The sequence below is a fragment of the Bidens hawaiensis genome, unplaced genomic scaffold (assembly GCF_021521415.1).
Source record: "Bidens hawaiensis isolate Kalapana, Puna unplaced genomic scaffold, B.hawaiensis_p1.1 tig00004151_1, whole genome shotgun sequence".
Lineage (NCBI taxonomy): Eukaryota > Viridiplantae > Streptophyta > Magnoliopsida > Asterales > Asteraceae > Bidens > Bidens hawaiensis.
In genome coordinates, this window is record NW_027491246.1 from 1,158,402 (window position 1) to 1,166,205 (window position 7,804).

Genomic DNA, 7,804 nt, shown 5'->3' on the forward strand with positions numbered 1-7,804 from the left:
GCAGGAACATACTCCGGGTTGATTAAATACCCAAACAGTGGAGTATGCCTAGGATACAGTTCAGGCTTGCTTCTAGCACTCGAAGTTCTACATTGAGCAAAGATACGCTTGTTCACACTCTCCACGTATCTGATAGGGCGAATTTAAGGCAACGTGGGAGCAACATGATTCAAGATCATTTGGAGAAATCTTGGATACATGATGAATCTCTCACGCCCCATCGCCCTTCGCTGTCGATCAATCTCATAGAAGACCATCTGACTCAAGCTGTAACGCTTGTTATAAGTCAGAGCAGTCATCGCCGACTGCAAGTTCGCGCCCATCCCGTCAGTGCCCGCCTTCCTCCCAGACATGCAGACAATCATTACGTGCATGAGGAAGCGCCACTGATCGAGCAAGAAACCTTTCCTTCTTTGTGTATCCCCCAAGGGACCAGAATATCCCATTCTTAGAAATGCTCCATCACGGAACGGAGCAACAAACTCTGTCGGGTCGTCCCTCGTCTCCTCTCCGAATTGCAAAGCCACCCGGATTTGTTCAGACGAGAACTGAACATCCTGACCATTTACCGTTGCACGCATCACCGGGGGGTCGACGCGGCAGTCATATTCCACCGTCTGCCAGAAATCCTCAATGTTGGGCAAGGAAATCGGCAGAGTTGTCGTAATGGCGTGGAATATCCGCGAGCGTAGCAGGAATGTGATGATTTCGCGGAAATCATCTACTCCACTCGCGTCTGGGTCAAGTGTGATATACATGTTATGACCCGGAAAGAATTGTCTCTCATTATCTCCTCCATCATCGCCACCAGCACCTCCAGCACCAGCAACAGCAGCCATATCTGCAACAAACGAACCAAGTTAGATAAACGTTAAAGCATAACACAAGTTCGCTTGTTACCATGAGCGAAGTTGTGATAAAATCTGTATAGGCGAAGTTAAAGGTGGGGCGAAGTTGGGAACAACTTCGCTTCATCTTTAAGTTCGTCTAATAACTAATAAGTAAAAAGGTCCAGGCGAAGTTAATGATAACTTCGCCTCACCACAACATCGCCTCAGGCGAAGTTAAACCTCATGCGAAGTTACGGATAACTTCGCCCAAACTGTAAGTTCGCCTGAATCTGAATCGGCGACAGTAAGGCGATTCGAACGACGTGCAGTTGGCGATTTTGGAGATCGAGGACTCAAAAACGCAAGATTTTAAGAACCTCTGGACGATTAGTTTGTTCATGACCACGTAAAAACAATGTTTGAAATCGGTTTTAAGGTCCGACCGACCGAGGTCACGACAGAGATCGAAACGACCGTCGATAAACAAGAATGAACAGATAACACGAAGTACCGACACCACATACCGTGAATCGATAATCGAAACTGAGAAAGAAAAAAAGAAGAAGGATTCGAAAATTTTATCGATAAGTTCGCCGAGGTTAATCGTGAGGATAAGTTCGCTGAAACCAGAAAATAATAAATTGTTTGACCTTAAAAATTCCTTTATATAGGAGCGGAGTTATACAGGCGAAGTTGTGGATAATTTCGCCTAGGGGGGAAGTTATTAACAAGTTCGCCGATATATCAAATTTTACAAAATCAACCCCTATAATTTGAACAATTTGCAATTAAGTTTTAAAACTTCCTTAAAGAGTTACATGACACGATCAAGACTAAGTAACCAAGTATAAAATCAACAACTACATAAATAGGAAAAACTTTTAAAAATTAAAGTACAAGGGATCAAATTTCAGTCTAGACAGGGACTACCATGTTTTAGAAAAGATCCGAACAGGAATCATACTAACTACGTGACTGTCACATAGATCCGTGTTTAGCTGTATTATGACATAAAGAAACAGGTTGTAGGCAGGTAAATAACTTAAGATGGTTTTCATCGTTTCTGTGATACGAGTTAAGTTCAATTAAGCTCAAAAATTAAGTGGGCAACAACTCAGAGATTATGATGCCTCCTATCTATTCTCAAAGCGTATTTGGCTTTCCCCAAGTCACCCCGAATTGACTTCGACCCATAGTGTCTGATTAAGTTTGTAAGTACTCTTCATCTGCTTCCCGTTCTCTTTCTTACTCCATGATTGAGAAGTCTTGACATTGTCAGCTCTAGAATGTTTCAATAACTCATAAGTTTTTTTTTTTTTTTTTTTTTTTTTTTTTTTTTTTTTTACGATAAACATTTACATAGACTTCAGAGTAGTAAACAACTGCAAGTCCCGAATCTGGATCACTGCAGTTTCTTCACACACTATCTTTACGGGAATCAGAACACTTACGGGCTCGTGTATGACTGGGTAATCGCTTTTCTGCCTATCATTCGGAAAGATATATATGAAGACATGCAAAACTCTTAAGGAGTTTCCACGTAAAATCGAGTAGATTTAGTTTGTATCACATCTACTTTTACGCACCATAAAAAGCTACCATGACATACAATGACTGTTCTAACGCCTTTTAAGCCTAATAACTTCACTAGTTAAGCACACAAAATCAGTAAATCTATCATTTTCCAAGGTTGGATCAATTTTCTGTTAAAACATAGTAACAGAACTTCTTACGAAGTAGTAGACTTGAAAAATAATTTCATTTCCCTAAAAAAATATTTTTGACTTCAATCGCCCCGATCAGTTCAAAGTCTTCAGGTAAACGGTTATACTGAGGATCCAATGGATCCGCTGGACCGACCACATACAAGTATGTGTCCTTCTAACTAAGTATGAACGACTAATTTTCAGCGAAAGAATAAAAACACATCATAAACCGCCCCAGTCACATTCAGTCATCTGGTTAATGGCAACCCTCAAACTCTACAAGTAGAAAATGAGGACCAAACATATCCGAGGATATGTCCTTCAAACTGAGGTAACCGACATAATTTTAAGCGATAGTGACATTTTTTTTTATATACACAAAAAGCATGGTTACTCGGGATTGATCATCCCATTCAACTCAATAAATCAGCGAAATTATCAAGCGTATCCACCTTTTCAAGCACAATCAGTTTCTTCTCAGCACAATCCCGTATAAAATGATGACGTATGTCAATATGTTTAGTTTTACTGTGCTTTACGGGATTATTAGTTACTGAGATCGCAGCAGTGTTATCAATACAAATTGGAGTAAGTGAGAAATTCAGACCATAGTCGCGTAACTGTTGTTGAATCCACAGAACCTGGGAGCAGCAGTTGGATGCTGCCATGTATTCTGCCTCACATGTTGAAATGGCGACTGATGTCTGCTTCTTGCATTGCCAGGACACTAATCTGCCTCCTAGAAACTGATATCCTCCAGTAGTTGACTTCCGACTCTGATTGCACCCTCCATAATCAGAATCTGTGTAAGCTACCAACTCCAAGTCTCCTCCTTTCGCGTACCACAACCCCAGCTTAGGTTTGCCTTTGAGATATCGCAAGATCCTCTTCACACCCTTCATGTGAGATTCCTTTGGGTTTGCCTGAAAACGAGCACAAAGACAAACTGCAAACATAATATCAGGCCTAGAAGCAGTTAAGTACATTAAAGAACCTATAATAGCCCAATACTGAGTTGGGTCCACATCTGCGTCATTGTCTGTCTCAGCACCCAATTTATGGTTGACACAGATTGGAGTATCGAATGGAGTGCTGTCCTCCATCTTGAAGCGTTTGAGCACATCATGGACATACTTGGTCTGATGAATGAACATTCCATCCTTCTTCTGATCAACCTGCAATCCTAAAAAGAAAGTTAGTTCACCCATAGCACTCATTTCAAACCTTTTCTTCATGACGGCCTCAAACTCCTGACACATGGAGACTTTTGATGCAGCAAAGATAATGTCATCCACGTAGACTTGCACCAGCAGGAAGTCGCTTCCTTCTCTCTTGAAGAACAACGTGCTATCTATCTTCCCTCTTTCAAACCCATTTTCAAGCAAGTAATCTGATAAGGTTGAGTACCAGGCACGAGGTGCCTGATGTAGTCCATACAACGCCTTGCTTAACTTGTACAAGTGGTCTGGAAAGTCTGGGTCAGGAAAACCCGGAGGTTGCTCAATGTACACAACCTCATCAACTTTCCCATTTAGGAACGCACTTTTCACGTCTAACTGAAATACCTTCATCTTCTTATAAGCAGCAAATGCCAAAAACAATCTAATGGCTTCCAATCTTGCCACATGAGCGAACACTTCATTATAATCAATCCCCTCTTGTTGATTAAAACCTTTAACGACTAGTCTCGCCTTGTTTCTTATAATAATCCCTTTCTCATCTCTCTTGCACTTAAAAACCCATTTTGTGCCTATCGCATGCACATTCTTTGGTTTTTCAACCAAAGTCCAAACTTCCATTTTCTTGAATTGAGCCAGCTCTTTTTGCATGGCTTCGACCCACGAGCTGTCCTTTAGAGCCATTTGATAATTCTTTGGTTCAATCTGGCTGATAAAGCAGGTGTACAAGCATTCGTTGATTATGCCTGTCTCCTTAATGCTTGTGTAAACACAGGTGTGCTCATTCAAGCTACGTCTTGTTTGTACACCGGAGGACACATCACCAATCACATTCTCAAAAGGGTGATCTTTATGAATTCTCGTGGTGGGAACCGAACCGACATGCAAATTGTCTTCCAAGTTAGAAGAGAGCTCGTCAATGGTTGTTCCTTGCTGAGAGTGAAACGGATTGAAAAATTCTTCTTCAGGAGAGGCAGCAGGGGTATCGATAGCATTTGATGAGGAAGATTGACATTTATCAAACAGCTGTCTTTGCACTAGTTTTTCTTCCTCATCAAGGATCATCTTCGTAGCAACTCTTTCTTCTACTTCTGCACTATCCAAATAAGGTATGTTAAAAGACTTAAAAAGTCTATCATAGTCGAAAAACTCAGCAGGTCCGTTGCTTGGTTTTGGCGGTTTGTAACTTGTGATATCAGTGTTACACACCACCTCAACCTTGCCGGTCGATGTATTAAAGACACGTCTGTTGAGAGTCCCAACAACATAACCGACTAAGATTCCTTCATCGGCTACTTCACCAAATTTAGAATTTGTCTTTAAAATCGAACAAGGGGACCCGAATGGTTCAAGACCACTCAAGTTGGGCTTCCTCCCATGCATAAGCTCATAACACGTTTTATTAAGTCTTTTAACAGTCAAGACTCTATTCAGGATATAACAGGCTGTAGCAACAGCTTCAGCCCAGAACACCACAGGAAGCTTCGAATCAGCCAGCATAGTTCTGGCTCCTTCAATTAACGTTCTATTCTTCCTCTCAGCCACTCCATTCTGTTGCGGAGTATACGGAGCGCTGTACTGGTGCTCAATCCCTTTCTGAAGGCAGAAGATCTCCATTTCATAATTCTTGAACTCCGTTCCATTGTCACTCCTGATGAACTTAACCCTTTTATCCATAACGTTCTCAACTTTGGTAATCAAATTCTTCACCATCAGAGCCGTTTCATCTTTTGATTTCAGGAAATATACCCACGAATATCGTGAGTAATCATCAGTGATCACCAAGCAATGAAAAGTACCTCCTAGACTTTTTGCATTCACGGGACCGAAGAGATCCATGTGAAGCAATTCTAGAGTACTGACAATAGAATTGACCTTCTTGGTGTGATGGGATTTCTTGTGCTGCTTTCCCTTCTTGCACGCTAGACATTTGTCTTCAAAGTTGAAACTTTTCAAGGGAACGCCCAGCACAAGTCCATTCTTGACAATGTGGTTCATCTTCCGAAGATGAATGTGCCCCATTCTCCTATGCCACAATTCGGACTCCGATTCGCTCGCTTTTGTCATAAGGCATGATTCTTCCGTGGCCATTTCAGTCGACCTCATATCCATAATATACGTATTCCTTTCACGTGGAGCCTTCATCACAATCCACTCCTCTGGTATCTGAAAACCAGGATGCAACACAATCGCCTCCTTCTTTGTAAAATGTACGGTGTACTCCTTATCACAGATCTGCGACACACTCAGCAGATTGTGCTTCAATTCTTTGACAAAGTTTACTTTCTCTAGAGTCATCTTTCCATTAGACACCGTTCCCATTCCTGTAATCTTGCCTCGACTTTCTCCAGCAAAGCTCACTCTCCCTCCTTGAACAGGTTTCAAATCGTGTAACAAGATTTTGTTACCCGTCATGTGCCGGGAACAGCCCTATCCACAACCCAAAGATTATTGGCAGCCCTGTTCAACTGTTCCTGCACGATTAAAGCAAAAGATTAGAATCTAGGGACCCAAGACCAATTGGTCTTGGATCTATACATCCCGAACTTTGGCTTTCCAAAGTTAGTCTCTGTATAATTCCTGTAAGTCCTATTAGTATACCTCCTTGTGGATTGATTGTGAGGCCTTCCAAACCTTTGTGAATTGAAAGAATTATAACTTACTGTTTGGTTATCAGCAGTGTGAAACTGAGATTGGTCTCTTTGAAAACCTGAATTAGTCTGATTTTTGAATTTTGAATGGTTTTCACTTTTACCAGTATTATAATTACCATTAGGCTTAGTCTCAGTTTTGGTATGCCTCACACCTCTGAATCGCTGCTTCAGAGGGCAATCTGCAACTAGGTGCCCTAATTGATTACACCTAAAACAACACCTATGCTCAACTTTCTTTTCAACAGTTGTTTTGGATGTCGAGGCTGTACTACCGCCCGTTCGTCTCACATATGGTGGGACATAAGGGTTTAGCGGAGAACTCTTTTTAGTTGTATTATCTTTCTCTCCACTATTTGGTAATACAACCTCCTCCTTTGTCTTACCCGACTCGAATGACTTATCCGAATCTGATGAGACCGAACTCGGAACAGAAATTTTAACACTTGACACAGGCGGACTTGTTTCGCCTCTACTAACATCTGGTTCTTTACTAGTTACCTTAATTGGAACTGTCTGAACAACCTCAAAGTCAACAGATTTCTGATTACTAGGATTAAAAGTGTAATTGTGATTATAAGGTGGTGGAACCTCATGATAACCAGTTCCTCCCCTCTTAACTGAGGAACCTTGATCACTAACAAGGTGATCAAGAATAGCAGAGGAATTTCTGAACTGCTCAAGTTTTCTATTCAGTTCCACCACTTTCACCTGGTGATCAGCAATCTGTTTTTCTCTTTCAGCTATTAGTTTGGTTTTTTCTTCCAAAACTTCATAGCTTAGATCAATCACTTGAATTTTTTCAGCAAGTTTTGCTTTTAGACTTTTAATATCTTTTTCACAAGCTTTTATTTTAACTTTATAGCTATTTTCTCTTGCTTTTGTAAAATGATGATCTTCTTTTAGAGTTTTAAACTCAGCATCCAAACTAACATACTGATCAGTTATAGTTGCTAATTGCTCAGACAAGTTTTCACATTTAGAACAAGTAGGTTTAGGACATACCTCGGAGAGCTGGTCTTTAGCATCAGCCATGAAAGCTTTTTCTTCTCCAGTAGCTTTCTCACTTTCTTCATTTTCCACATTCGCCAAATTTGCCTGTTCAAAGATTTCTTCAGAATGCAGGTTCCAGTTATATTCACCATCTTCTCTGGAAATCATGGCACTATAATCTTTACTACCCCCATTATGCTGTGTAGACTTGCCTTGACCACGTTCTACACGCTCATTTCTGCACTCCTTAGCAAAGTGGCCGTTTTGCTGACAGTTGTAGCATCTTACCTTCGTCTTGTCAAACCCTGGCCTTCCACCGACAAACTTTCTTCCGGTCTTTTTCATAAACCGTTTCACTCTTCTCACGATCATAGCCATCTGCCATTGCAGATCCATTTCTTCCAGATCATCAGCATCAATCTGGTCATAGTCTTCATCCAACATAG